The 11,936-nt window shown below is 44.7% G+C and overlaps 1 long non-coding RNA gene across 3 annotated transcripts; it reads right to left on the reverse strand.

The window, feature by feature from the left end:
* Window positions 1-942: 942 nt before the first annotated feature.
* On the reverse strand, window positions 943-7,803 carry LOC125529141 (uncharacterized). Of its 3 annotated transcripts, XR_015608114.1 has the most exons (7): window positions 7,368-7,803; window positions 6,790-6,980; window positions 6,493-6,710; window positions 3,165-3,291; window positions 2,945-3,060; window positions 1,884-2,871; window positions 943-1,208 (listed from the first exon to the last, which is right to left on the reverse strand). It is a non-coding gene; the product is annotated as an uncharacterized LOC125529141 (long non-coding RNA). The 3 variants fall into 3 exon arrangements; XR_007292568.2 differs by lacking the exons at window positions 6,493-6,710; window positions 6,790-6,980; window positions 7,368-7,803 and having other exon boundaries at window positions 943-1,829; window positions 1,903-2,871; window positions 3,165-4,819; XR_007292567.2 differs by lacking the exons at window positions 6,493-6,710; window positions 6,790-6,980; window positions 7,368-7,803 and having other exon boundaries at window positions 3,165-4,819.
* Window positions 7,804-11,936: the final 4,133 nt, after the last annotated feature.

Consider the following 11,936-nt stretch of genomic DNA (forward strand, 5'->3'; position numbering starts at 1 on the left):
TTTGCAAACGGTTTGTCGGATTGACGCAAATGATACGCCGTTGAAAAGCTATGGAAAATGCGCAACTTTTCCGTATAGAAATGTTTTTCTAATTCCTTACGGTTTAAAAACAAATTTGAATACGGTCAAATTTGATTTCGAACACGGTTTTTAAAAAAAGTTTTTCGAAATGGGGCAAATAATATACCGTTGGATAGCTATCGAAAATGCGAAACTTAGTCATGTTGGGCGTTTTCTCTACTTCGCAACCGTTTAAGAATAATTTTGAATACGCATGACGGATCCTGCTGTTTTCTCGTATGAAAAACAGAGTAGTCATACTGATATATGTGTATGTTTGTACTGAGCTAATTTTGAATGATTCCGAAAAAGGGTACTTGTACTGATGCTTGCATGGGTTTGTACTAAGCGTGTTTTCACTAACTAGACTTTGCTCTGGTATTTGGATAATATTTTTCTACTGTATCCTAGCCCCAAACTTGCATGGTTTATTTTGTTGAACTGAATGTTATTGTATCGTTGCTCCTGTACTTGCATGGTTTTATATCATCGAACTGAATGATATTTTTTTCAAAAAGAAAATGTTTTTTTGAACTAAACATTTTTTACAACGATGTTCTAGACTTCTCTTATTTTATGACTTATACTTTTACCATTTGAATTGCATGGGGTTTCCTTCAACGTCACATAATTAATTTGTGAGCTTCTCATGTTTCCTTTTAATTATGAATTTATTATATATAAAAGTTGAACTATACGACACTTTTTAAATGAATCTAACAAGTATTTTACCTCGCTAAACTTCCAAATGTCTTCACGTGGGCATAACATCAAACAGGCAAGGGCAAAAAATAAAAACTGGAAGAAATCAGTTTTTAGCGATTTATTGTATAAGTATATCATCCAACGTGTACTTGGTGTCAACTTGCATAACATGACAAGGAGAGCAATAACAACATCATACAATTAGCAATAGATAGCAACTCAATACAATAGCAGAACACACAATATATCTTTTTCTACATACAATGCCATGATTTATTATACATAATTGTTGGCAAGTACATGTCAAGCGAAACAATTTTTCAACAGAAATGCCTTCTTTTGAGTAGTGCATGTCAAAAGAATGATATTTTATTTTCTTGATCCTCTGAATTTGGGCGAAGAGAACGTAACAAGAGAAGTGAAGCAATGCCACCACCTAGTACCTGCATTTAGTATACTTCTATTTGAGATCGTAGCTTAAGGCAGTGAGGTTGCAAGTTCAAACACATGCCTGAATTGAACTCAAAAAAGAAACTAAACTCCAACTACAATAAGAATTGAACTGAATGAAATTTATAAATTGAACCGAACTGAAAGAAGAAATTGGACATCATATGTACAACAAGAAATAAACTTGAGCAGTATCAGCTACTAAACAAAAAGATTGCTTTACTAAACCTAGAGATTATATATTGGTGAAAGTTTTCTTCCTACAGAACCGTTAATCAAATACATGTACTTTCGCTAGGTTTTAGCAACATGATAAGTAGTAGCAGTACTACTCTAGGTGGCAAAGTTGTAGCGCCACAAAGGAAGGCCACCATCAACAGTGCGTACTACCGCGACACCTAAAGTATGTGTTCGCCACGCTTGCTTTACATAGTACTAGAAGATTTTTATTAAAAAATGTACTACAAGATTTGTGAACATGAGATCATAGAGAAGTTGTACTAAGAGTGTGGATTAGAGCTGCCGGACGAGGATGCAGCAGCACACACACGCACTCCACTAGATAAGTTCTTCCCTCTCCAAAACACACATCTCCATCTTCTTTTAACTTCAACCTATGAAAAAAAGGAACAAATATGAGGGATGAGTTTTTGTTAAGAAGAACTTACCAAGGTTTGGTGGTCGAACTTTTAAATGTTTGTGCTGCCGGATATAGAGAATAGCAGCATGCCTCGACCAGATCGGCGACTTCCTCACGGGCGGCCTCTCATACACTGCGAGGGCAACACATACACACACGAACTGACCAGAATACACAGCACGACGGGCTAGATAAACAAACTGATAAGAATACATGTCTTCTCGATTATGAACTGATAAGAATACAGAACACGGATAGCTAGCCATGAACTTCTTGAACTCCCCTAACATATGGTTTAGGTTTTTTAATGGTTTTTTGGTGTTCACGTTATTTACGAAGTCCCTGACTTCTCGACTATGAACTTACTACATAGAAGGATCCTCACATACATGTATAACTTGACAGGAGCTGAGAAAATGTTGCAGCAAAATGGTATTTTTATTCAACATAGTAATACAGCCATATCTTTGTAATACATCCATCACGATGGAATCAAATGCACAGTAAAATGGCAGCATTACACATACTCAAGAACTAACAGATCATTCTTTAGTTACTCTGATCAACTTTAGTTTTCTTCAGAAATTGGAGAAAAATGGCATCGGCTATGCTATCAATTTTTTGCATCTCTAGCACAGTTGTTGGGACTATTGCTCATCACACGATGAACCTCTTTTTTCTGTTTTTCTTGACTGTCATAGAATAAAATACTGAACTATTTTGCATAAGTATAGTTGAACTTTTGTGTTTTTCTGGTTACTAAAGTAGTATCAGAATAGCTGTTGCATGCATATATGAACTGACACCTTTTTTGTCAATGAATTCTTGTAATATATTGTATTAGAACTACAACATCAGTATCTATATAGTACCAAGCATGCTCATCACAGAAAGCATGGAATTCAGGAGATAGAAAGAACAAGAGCAAAAGTACAATGGTTGTGTTCTTCATTGTTTGGTTTACAGGGGTGCCAATGATGAACTGGATCATTCTAGTTCCGTCTTCTCCCTCATGTCTGAATCAAGAGCAGCATCAGTTCAATTCAAAATAAATTGACAGTTTATGAATTTTGTGCTAAGCAAGCATACCCATAAGCACATGGAATTGATCACCATGGAGGTTGGCTGTCGGGATTTTGTTTGATCACCATGTTGCTAGATGGCTACACATACCTGTTTTTGTTCTTATATTTCTCCATTAACACCTTTTATTTTCATTTTGAGTTTCCACGTATGTGGTGTCAGTATAGTCGATCATTTAAACGAACGTCATACAATACAACCACTAGAGGACTTGTCTTGAACATACCATGTAAAGCTCAAGAGATTTAAAGAGAAGCAAGAAGCAAGGAGCTTCCTTTGGAAGCCCTGTTCCAGCATTTTCCGGGTAGCTGGTCACCAGTACACTTGTCGCCTACCCGCTGTCGCCGGGTACCCTGCACACACACACAACAGCCACCAATCATCATGCACACACACAACCAGACACACACCACATCATCTACACACCCAGGACTACATCTTCACCACACTTTGGACTGATAACATAGCAACACAGAAAACAATTTTGTAAGTGTCGTCACTATCATCCTCGATGCGTCACGGGGGAAACAAAATAAGCATCTTTGAAGCACTAGGGTGGATAACCATTGCAGATGGAGCTCATGTGTACCTTCATCATAGAAAAAAGTAGACTTAACATCTCCAAGTTCTGAAGATGAACAATTGAATCGCACAAAATATTGTCCAAAATCACACTTTTCACGGAACCAAAATTCTGAACTTGCCATACAACACCTTTTGAATTTGTCATGCGACACTCTTTGAACTTGCGCAATTCGTTGGTGGCAGGAAGCAGCAACTAGAGCTGATGATAGTCCATGTACTGAACTGGGAACACCTAGCTAGTGTTTCAGAAAACAAAATAGACGTCCTGAGCATCCTGTTTCGAGGGATAAAATAGACGATCCTGAACACCTAGCTAGCTATTTTTGTGCAAGCATGCTGGCTGCCAATGCCATTAGTGGTGGCCACTATGGCGCTATCACCGAAAGCATGCTGGACGCATCGCCAGCGAGCGTACACTAAAACTGAGAAGAGATTGAGACTTTACCAAAAGATTGTCATACTTTCTTGCAGAGATAACTATTGTTTTTCTAACCAGAGAACTACTGTTTTTAGAAAAGGTGAACTATTTAAACGAGATAATTTCTAAGATGATTTTTAGCAATGGTTAACTACAGAATTTAGCAAAGTTGAACTACTAACAAGGTAACCTCAGAACCGCTGGCGCCGGTAGGAGGTGTTGCCGGAGGAAGCAACTGTGTCGCGTTGACTTTTGGAGCGCACAAATGCTTAAGGAAAGCGGCGTCGGGGAGCACGAGAGCTTCCTTCTGGTGGGCGGCGGCGCGCAGGGATCCATGGGAAGCTAGGGACGGTGATTTTTGGTGCGGATGGAACACACGAACTGACGAGGGGCGGCCAGTTGGGGGCGCCGGCGGCGGTGGCGTGCGAGCTTGGCATGGTGGGAGGGGCGGCGGCGTGCGAGCTTGGATCCGTGGAGGGGCAGCCACGCTCGGGGGGCAGTGGGGGTGGCGCGAGAGAGGAGGTAGGGTTCAGGGGCAGCGTGCGGCATGAGGGAGGAGGCAGGGTGCGGTGGTCGCGGCGCGTCGCCGGTGGTGGGAGGTGCTGGGCGTGGCGCGTCGCCGGAGGTGGGTGGCGGGGGGAGGCGGGTTGCCGGAGAGTAGGGGCTGGCGGCGGGTGGCGTGTGCGGTTGGAGAGATTAGGAACGAGGGAGAGAGGACAGAGTGGTGCGGGTGCGGGCTGGGCCGGTTTGTTTTTCTGGTTCAGGAGCCACTGAGCAGGGTATACCTCACGATGGCTAGGGATGGGGCAACGGGTTTGGTGTGCATCTCCCTGTATCAGTTCACCGTCGCAGCGCCCCATCCCCTTTTTTTTTCAAGGGAATTACTCCCTCCGTTCCTAAATATTTGTCTTTCTAGACATTTCAAATGACTACTATATACGGATGTATGTAGACATATTTTAAAGTGTAGATTCACTCATTTTGCTTCGTATGTAGTCACTTGTTGAAATGCCTAAAAAGACAAGTATTTAGGAACGGAGGGAGTAGTTAGCATGCATTTCATCGACATGGGCGGCTTGCTGGATCGGTAGCTCTACATGAGCTCATGAATACGCCACGATTCCAGCAGCAAAGGCCCAGTGTAGTCCACCCTCTACATCTTCCCCTTCTACTTTTTTGAAACCAGAAAAATGAAACAACTCGTCGATACATGAAGAATGAGAGAAAGGAAAGTCAAAAGAACTTAAGCATCCTACAACTACTTCTGCAATTTATCCTAATCCCTTTTGCTCAGTGTTTCAAATGTCCTACAATAATTAAAAAATAAAAAGAAAGTGGTGAGAGCTTTTGATTGAACTTTCAATGCTTTGTCTTTTGAACTTATATGAACTTATTAGTTCTTTGTTTTAAAAAAATGTAAATACAAAGTTACTAATCTGCAATAGAACATTTTTTTCTGGGAAAGTGAAAACAATGATACACCGAACCCTCTCCCTAATACACATAGAATTGATGGTAGAATACATAGTGAGTTGCTAATAATGTTTTTGATTTTCCCCTTAGGAAACACGATCTTTTCTTCTTATGATATATAAAACAAAACTATCTTTCCAACACACATCGAACTACTCCCACATTTCTCTATGGACTGAGGAAAGAATACATAGTGAAATAACATTTACTAGTATCAGTCTTGAGAAAACAAGAGCTCAAATGCCAAGCAAGGAGTTTCTGTGTTAGGTTTGAGCTGATGGCCTACCTATAAGTAAACCAAGGATCTCATAATGCTTCCCTGGAAGATCAAAGCCAGTAAGTTACCAAGGATGAGGATTCGTTTTGGTGTTGTTATGGTACTATTACGCAAACATTTCTTTATTTCAGAACTGGCAATAGAATTATGATTGTCTATTTGAGAATCGGATTCAAAACTGGCAATCTATATATCTGGAAAGAAAGGCAACACAACAAGAATGCTTGATTATGTAAAAAATTTGCAACGGAAGCTACTATTGGAACTCATGTACCCTGTACAAGTTCGCTTCTGAAAATAAAATTAACAGTGCAAGAAATAAATAATGAGAGTGCAACTCTTTGAAAATGATGTGCTAATTCAATGCTAGGGTAGCAAAAAAATAAAACATTACACAGAATCGACGACTAATGGTAATACAAAATGGTTCCTTTTTGCACATTTTTTCTAGGTTAAGTTCCTATGGTCAGTAGCTATCAAGGATTCAAGTGAACTCTCAGTAGAAGTAATTTTTTACTCCTCATGTAGAAATACCTGGACTTACTGTCACATGTGTTATTTGTCATCCAGAACACAACAACGTTTCTCTAAGATACTGAATATCAATACAACATTTTGTTTTTTGAGTAACACATTCATCAAAATATTTACTACCTACTAGATGAGAGATGATATGAGAGAGCAATATTACTGCCTATAAGAGAGAGGTTCTTCCTTCTTCCCCCAGGTCTGAATCAAGAGCATCCCTAGTTCAATTCAAAATAAAATGGCAGTTCGAACACAGGGCATGAAAATGTTCACCGTCGGGAGATGGAGAGGAAAGATTTCGAGCAGGGCGTCCCTCACGATTACTGGGAAGGAGGCGTTGGGACATTGAACGGCCTCCGATGATGGTGTTGGACCGCTGGACGCGGCCGTGTCGGACCACCCACTGGGACAATGCAGAAAGGTGGCGGGGAGCGTCGCTGAGGGTACCAGAAGGAGGCGGAGGGGCGACACCCGAACTAATACAGGAACATCTGAAAAGAATGAATTATTTTAGTCAACGCACACCAAAGAGAAATCCAAAAAAAGTTGAACCTTCCGAAGCATAACAACCTGCTGTGTGTTTGTCAAGAAAAAGTTGAACCTCCAGAAGCATAACTATGCCAGCTTATGCATCTCGAATTTTCAACGTGCAGCTTCGGTTATAGTAGAACCAATGTCAAGTAATAACCAAGGTTATTTCATCCCTTCAGATTCTTGGCATGTAATTCCCTATAGAATTGTCAGCTCCACAAACTTGCCTTCTACATATAAATCAACATCAATAGCTGAACTTCACATGATGACATTTTTTAGCTTAGCCGGAGAATAATTTTCTCGAAAATCATGATTGAACTAAATAACTATCAGAGTCTGAACTGATGTAAAATCTTTCTTGCTGAACTGCTGCTGAAGCCCCTGCATATTGAATTACTATATAATATATAAACCTAATTGTTTTTTCTATAACACACATGAAACTGTATTTGTGTTTACTTTATGAACTGATGATAACTTACATCATGAACTCCTACAAATAGTGTTTTTTTATACAAAGCATATGATTTGTGAGCTGCATAGGCAACATAAATCATGCAAGGATATCGATTCTACACTTTCTGAACACTCAAGATAGCAATACACGAACTTACCGGGAGAGATCGCACTGAATTGACGGGGGCTGGATCGCTTAAGGGGATCTTGGCAAGAGGTGGATGGAGGCTGGAGGAGGTGGTCGTCGCAGGTGCAGCCGGACCGAAGCCGACGCCGAGCTGAAGGGAGACTAGTGGTCGACACGGGGGGAGCGAGCCAGATGGCGGTGGGGAAAGGAGGCGGCCAACGCGTGGGAGGAGGTAGCAACAGCGCACTGGTGGGAGGGGGTCCGGGCGGCGGCAGTAGCGCGCTGGTGCGAGAGGGGTCGGGGCGGTGGCGGCACGCTGGTGGGAGGGGGCGGGGTGACTGTGGCGCGCTGGTGGGAGGGGGTCGGGGCGGCGGCCGCGCGCTGGTGGGAGGGGGGTCGGGGCGGCGGCGCGCTGGTGGGAGGGGGGTCAGGGCGGGGGCGGCGCGCTGGTGAGAGGGGGGTCGGGGCAGCGACGATGGCGCGCTGGTAGGAGGGGCTTGGGGGCCGCGGCGGGGCGCTAGTGGGAGGGGGCCCGGGGCGCCGATGGCGCGCTGGTGCGTCGGGGCTAGGACAACGGCGACGTGTTTTGGGCCACGTCGACTTCAGTGCGATCACCTCCTTATAGGGCCGGGGGTAACAGAATATTATTCTGTTACGGGTAACAGAATATTATTCTGTTACGGGTAGCAGAATAGTCCATCCCTACACACACACACAGACACACACTATAGTTGTGTGTGTGTGTGTGTTCTGTTCTCTACAACATTCACTTATAGCTATGTCTTCTTGCTTGAATCTTTTCTTGATCTAAGTGAATGTGATCAGACACTTACCCCCTCTGTGCTTCTATCTCAAACTCTATCTGTCCAAATCATATGCATTCTATTGAAAGTTGTTGTTGTCTTCTCTGAGTCCTTGTCAGTAGAAGACATAGAGAGACACATTTAAATCTGTTTTAATTGCCATATCCTTTTGCCTGAATACCGGAGAAGCCGGAACGACCACCCGACAATCCAGGCATGCGTGGGAACATGGATCAACTCCCAATGAGTTGCATGCAAGCCATGTGTCCTTCAGATGTGAACCGCCAGGGGCACCTGCGTAATTACGCTGTGCTGTCCCTATCCCTATAAATAAACAACTCACCGTGGTCATTATCTCTTCTTCCACCTCTCCACCTCGCAAAAACCCTAGCACCTCTGCTAGTTCGTGTCAATGCCGGAGACGACGCGCTTAGCTGCCGCGACCTCTTCGACGCCGTCCTCACGCCGGCCGTGGACCTCGTCGTCTCCGCCGCCGCCGTAGGTGTCTTTTGCTGCCACGTTAGGGCGCGGGAGATTGAACTGCTCGACCTCTCTCTCCACCTCGTCTAGCAGTTCATCAAGCGATAATTAAATCTTACTTTTTACTGCCTTTTTGATCCGTCAGATCCATCCACTTCAACCAAAAGTGGTTTATTTACTTCCAAATATGGATCCATCCTTATCTGCATCTCATATCATGCCAAGTTTATCCACTTATGCTTCACAACTAGTTAGATTCCTCACTTGTACTTATTCATGGATTCATACAAATCTGGAACCGACTCTCTTCAAATAAGTGAATGTCTTTGCGCTATGAGGTCAATGTCTTCAAAAATGATTTATCTTCAAAATCTTCTGAGAATGCATATGACCTCTTCCCCTTCCCTCGCATCTCTAATGCGTTCATAGGTACATGTCCGTGGGAGAATCCCTAGGTTCTCATAGTCTGCATTCATTTGCAGAGTTCTTACAGAGTCATATTCACTCACCTGAAGCCAGTTCCTTTCTGACCAGCAAGAGGAAGCCATTCACTGCCTTGAAGCCTTTTAATCTGAATACTATGACAACACAGAAATTAGTTAGAAAGGGCAGCAGACAGCGTCATGGAGATACATCCAAGGATTTGCCTCCAGGTCTGTTTGAGTTATACAAGTCAGATCATGAGGAGAGCTATGACGAGCGCAAGACCCGAATCCAATCGATTCGAAGATATTGAGCAGAGCAATGGCTCATGTACAGATTTATGACTGCTGAATATGCTGAAAAGAATGCCATCAAGGGCCTCTGGGAGATATTCTATACAGAAATCTGCAGCCCAAGTCCAAGTCTGAAGCCATTGCTCAAGGCTTCTACTCTTGCATGTTCCATGGACCACAACAAGAGAATGCCGACCCATCATCACTGTTATGATGTCACGACGACAATCTTTTCAAGCGCAATTATCAATTTGCCAAGGAGTCTGCTGTCAAGAACAAGAAGTACCTCGGACTCGACTTCAACCCTGGTCCATCTGCTCCAAGGGCGGATGGCACCAGTGATGCCAATCCAAATGTCATCGGCCCCTTCTACAACTTTGATGGCCTTCTCACTCACATAGCTGTACAGGGGGCTGCAGTGGAGCACTCTATTGATAACGCAGACTCGGAAGATGCGCCAGCACCACCAAAGCCACAGAACAAGAAGAAATCAAAGGCTTCAAAGCCCCCTGCCTCACCAAAAGCTTCACGTGTGAAGCCATTGGCCACTGCACCTCCTGAAGCCAGCGTGCAATCCAAAGACTTATCTCGTGTCTCCAAGAAGGCCGAGAAGACAAAGAAAACCAAGAAGCCCAAGAAGATTTTCGGGCATGAACTGCCTCCAGCTGCCCTTCTCAGGAACGAAGAAGACACCATTGATCTGTCAAATGACAAAGATCTTGGTGATGACGCCCTTGAGCAACTCATCAAGAGCAAACAAGAGGCCGAGATCTTTAATGATTTGCCCCTCTTTGACGTAGATATTCTGAACAACTTCGTCGATGAGTGGTTCGACGACCAGAGCGTAAGCATCGATGATCTTCAACTTCCTGTGGATATAAGCGTCACCTTCCACGGAGCTATTGCAAATGAGCTGGTCGTGGCTCAGAAAATTGTTGAGCTCAAGAACAAAATTGACTATGAGAAGACTCACTTCAAGAAGAACATGGCCAAGCTCAGCGTGGAAGACGTTCAGACCTTCAAAAAGATGTTGCATGAGCTCAAGGAACAGTTTCACAAGAAGCGTGAAGAAGCAAAAGGTTCAAGAGAGCGCATGAAGTACTTTGCGCAGAAATGCGTTCAAGCTCACAATGAGGCTGAGAAGCGCAAAGCTCTTGGCCGTCCTAGCATTGATCCAAGAATGGATGCCAAGCCAACAAAGAAGTCTGCTGCGGTCCGAACTTGTGATAGCCTGATTTTGCCCTCTCTTATTTGCCTGATTTTCATTTGGATTTATTTTGAAAGTTGGGGTTTCTGAATCTTTTCATATGGACTTAAACACTTGGGCACCCTTGGCTTTCACCCAAGTGCATCATTCCCCTTTGTAATCATCATTCCCCTTCTGATCCATCTCAAATGAAAAATATTCATTTTCTTCTCTAAAACCCTACTAGTTCAAACCAAAGCAACCCTCATTTTTATGGCCCACAAAAATCTGAGAAAATTCCCAAATATTTCATCACTTTTTGGAATATTTTTGCTACATAAAATATTTTTTATTCTGGACAGAAATGGTGGTTTCTACAGCAACTACCATTTTACTTGCTCCCCTATGCCTTAATTTTCTTGTGCATCATCACCTTAGTAGATGATGGCTAGCCTCCAAAGAACAGCCCCCAACTCCCAGCCATTTAACCTCAGTAACACCTCAAAGTTACTGATCAGAAGCTGACCTGGCGTGTGAAATCTTCTCTACTGCACCTGGAGCCAAACCAAGGCATGGTAACATTCAAAACTACCACGAACAACGTGCCACACATGGAGTTTGGGCTTAGGTCGGCATGAGGTCATAGTTCACGCGGTGACCGTGTTCATCCAGGCATGCTGGCATGCAGCCGACGCGCTCTGCGACGTGCCCGAGCCTCTGTTGCATGCGTGCTCGCTTCCCCGCCTGCCTAAGCATGCCAAACCTCGCCACCATCATCGTCTCAATGCCATTTACTCCTCCCTGGCGCTCGCCGACGCCAGAGCTTGCCGCAGCGAGCACGGGCACGGTCCGGCCAACCCAACAGTGCAGTGCGCACTGTGCTCGTCGCCATCTCCTCGTTCCTGTGCTCGTCCCCGCTCGCCCATAGTTCCCGCGTGAGCTGCATCACCTTCTCCCCCTCTCACTGACGCCGCTCGTCGTCGGGCGTCGTGGACACGTGTCCACCGGCGGAGCCCGAACCCCCCTCTCCGCTCGCCTGCTGCCCCTAGCCTCCTCGAGCACCATCCACAACTCCCACACACCCCACAAACACGTAGGAAGCCGTAGCCCGGCAGGGCAGGCCGCGGGCCGCCGCCCTCGAGCTAGAGCTCGCCGGATATCCCCTCTGGTCGCCGCAGTAGCTCCAGCCCCTCCCAGGCCAGGGCGATCCTTCCAGGGCTTCCACCTCTCTTCGGAGAAGCCATCCCTTCCCCCTGGAGCCCCTGGAGCTGCCTCTGCTCGCCGTCTTCTTCATCTCCGGTGACCCCCTCCCTCTGCCTCCGTTTGCGAGGAAGATTCCGACGCCGTCCGACCGTCCCTAGCTATGCTATGGGTACGGGCAAGTGTGCCTCAACCCCCTCTCTCTATCCCTCCCT

This window comes from Triticum urartu, chromosome 6A (assembly GCF_056163025.1).
Source record: "Triticum urartu cultivar PI428250 chromosome 6A, HENAU_Tu73, whole genome shotgun sequence".
NCBI lineage: Eukaryota > Viridiplantae > Streptophyta > Magnoliopsida > Poales > Poaceae > Triticum > Triticum urartu.